Source organism: Galeopterus variegatus, unplaced genomic scaffold (genome assembly GCF_000696425.1).
Source record: "Galeopterus variegatus unplaced genomic scaffold, G_variegatus-3.0.2 Scaffold129, whole genome shotgun sequence".
Lineage (NCBI taxonomy): Eukaryota > Metazoa > Chordata > Mammalia > Dermoptera > Cynocephalidae > Galeopterus > Galeopterus variegatus.
The window spans coordinates 587441-590783 of NW_007726240.1; positions in this window are offsets into that span (position 1 = coordinate 587441).

Consider the following 3343-nt stretch of genomic DNA (forward strand, 5'->3'; position numbering starts at 1 on the left):
AGAGAATGGCCTTGACATATGCCAGGGACAAAAAAAGCTTACGTGTCTAGAATTCAGTAAATAAATGGGAAATAAGGAAATGGATTGAAGGCAAGAACTAGACCAGGAAGAGTGTCAGGCCAAAGGTGAGGAGTTTGAATTTTATTCTTATGCACCAGGAAGCCATAGCATTTGTGGTGGTGGTATGATTTATCCCTATGGCTGATGTGTGGAGGTTTATAAATGGGAACAAAGACCAATTAAGAAACTATTGCTATTATTCAGGCAATAGATAGTGGTAGCTTGGATTGGAATTGGTTAGTAGTGGAGATGGTGAGAGGTGGTTAGATTGGATATATATTTTGGAGGTAGATCTGACAGGACTTACTGAGAATTTGGATATGTGGCATAAGGGAAAGAAAGACTATCAAGGATGACTCCTAAGATGTAGACCTGAGCTACTAAGTATCTGATGGTGTCATTGTGCTTGGGGACCTGTAAAAAAAGTTAAAATAAAAGTTTGGCAAAAACTGAGGTTCTTAGAACTTTAAGGAATAATAAATTGATCTAGAAGTAATACAAATCTTTAAAATATCTTAATTTTCTTTGTAAGAGTAATGTATATTAATTGTAGAACATTAAGAAAAATTTAGTCATAATGGCAGTTACATATATGCTTATTCTTTCAGTAAATAATTCTTAGGTACCTTCTAGGAATTACATACTATTGTAGGCTCTGGGGATTCAACAATATACAAGTCAAAGTCCCTGTCCCTATGAAGTATACACTCTAATCAGGGAGACTGCTAAGAAAAAAGTAAACAAATGAATAAGAGACTTGCAGATTTTAATACTTACTCTTATGGAAAAAGGAAATGAGAGAGTGATTGTCTGGAGACTGCCATATAGACTTTTCTCACATAGTTGAGTTTGTCCGTAAAACGGTGTATAACTTTATTTCCCGTGTCCTTGATGTGCCAAGCGTGCCAAGATAATTCACTGGGAGAAAAGTAGAGTTTTCAACAAATGGTGCTGGGACAAATGGATTTCCATGCGAAAGAATGAATTTGGATTCCTGCTTTCACACTATGTGCAAAATTTAACTCGAAGTGGATCATAGATCTAAATGTAAGAGTTGAAACTATTAAACTCCTAGAAGAAAAAATAGGCATAAGTCTTTGTGAACTTGCATTAGGCAATTTTTGTTGGCAATTTTCTTGGTATTTGTAGGCAATGACACCAAAAGTACAAGTGACAAAAGAAAAAATAGATAAATTGGACTTCATTAGAATTAAAAACTTTTGTGCATCATAGAACACCATCAAGGAAGTGAAAGGACAACCCACAGAATGGGAGAAAATATTTGGAAATCACTTATCTGACAAGGAACTTTTATGTAGAATATACTTGTATAAAAGACTCTTGACTGAATAAAAAGACACCCTATATGTATGGGTAGAGGATTTGAGTAGACATTTCTCTAGAGATGTACAAATAACTGATAAGCACATGAAAAAATGTTTATTATCATTAGCCGTTAGGGAAATGCAAATCAGAACCACATTGAGACACTGCTTTATATCTCCTGGGCTGGCTATAATAAAAAGACAAATGTTGGGAAGTCTGTGAAATTGGAACCCTCATATATTGCTAGTGGGAATGTAAAATGGTGCAGCCATTTTGGAAAACAGTTCGATAATTCTTCAAAAAGTTAAACCTGTTAGCTACCTTATGGCCCAGCAATTTCACTCCTACTTATACCCAAACAAGATGAAAACATATGTGTGCACAAAAACTTGTACATAAATGTTCATTGCAGCACTATTTATAATAGTCAAAAAGTGAAAAAAACCCAATGTGCTTCAACTGATGAATGGATTGATAAAATGCAGTATATCCATACAATGGATGGAATGTTATTTGGCAGTAAAAAGGAATGTAGTGGGGGTATAGCTCAGGGGTAGAGCATTTGACTGCAAAAGGAATGTAGTAATACATGCTACAACATGGGTGAGCCTTGAAAACATGCTGAGTGAGGAGTTAGTCACAGAAGACTACATATTGTATATTTCCATTTATATAAAATGTCTAAAATAGGCAGATCCGTAGAGACAGAAAGTAAATTAGTGATTGCCCAGGGCTGGGTGGGTGGGAGTGGGAAAGAGGACTGACTGCTACTGGGTATGGGGTTTCTTTATGGAGTATTCAGAATGTTCAAATATTAGGTTGTGATGATGGATGCTCAACCTTGTAAGTGTACTAAAACCCACTAAACTTACACTTTTTTTTTTTTTTTTGGTGGCTGGCAAGCATGGGGATCCTAACTAACCCTTGATTTTGGTGTTTGTCCCGACCTGCGGGATATTCAACCCAGACCCTGGAGGGGGGAGTGGGAATGGGTTGGAACAAGAGACGCGAGATATTGAGACAAGACAGTATTCTGATCAAGTCTCATTTATTAGCCAGAAGGTCACAGTTTATATAGACAGCAGGAGGGAATCAGCGTTTGTCCCGACCTGCGGGATATTCAACCCAGACCCTGGAGGGGGGAGTGGGAATGGGTTGGAACAAGAGACGCGAGATATTGAGACAAGACAGTATTCTGATCAAGTCTCATTTATTAGCCAGAAGGTCACAGTTTATATAGACAGCAGGAGGGAATCAGCAGATAATTATGCAGATGGTTTACTGAGAAAACCACAGGGTGGGTTGTTCCGATAAATGGAAAATTCCCATTATCTATGGCAAGTTCTAAAGTTACCTACACCCATAGTGCACAGGATAGGGAGGGACGGAAGATAACAGCAAACAAGGCTCTGAGGCCTCGAGGCAATAGCTGGGCGGGCTCTTTGGCTCCGGACAGACAGGCAGGCTCTTAGGCAACAGCCGGGCTCTATGGCTCCGGACAGGTGTTACCATTACCACCCTCTAACCAAGTGAGCTAACTGGCCAGCCCTAAACTTACACTTTAAATGGGTGAATTTGATGTTATATAAAATGTATCTGTAAAAACTATTTAAAACTTTATTCTTTTTATAGATTAAACAATTTATTTTTTTAATGATATCAATATGTATACTGATATTAAATCATTCTGTGTTAAGTCCATTTAAGAAATGTTCTGTCATTTTGCACATAAGTTTTTGCCTGCATCTGTATTATTTCTTCAAAATAAAAGGGCCGGCCCGTGGCTCACTCGGTAGAGTGCGGTGCTGATAACACCAAGGCCACGGGTTCGGATCCTATATAGGGACGGCCGGTTTGCTCACTGGCTGAGTGTGGTGCTGACAACACCAAGCCAAGGGTTGAGATCCCCTTACCGGTCATCTTTAAAAAAAAAAAAAAAAAAAAAAAAAAAAAAAGG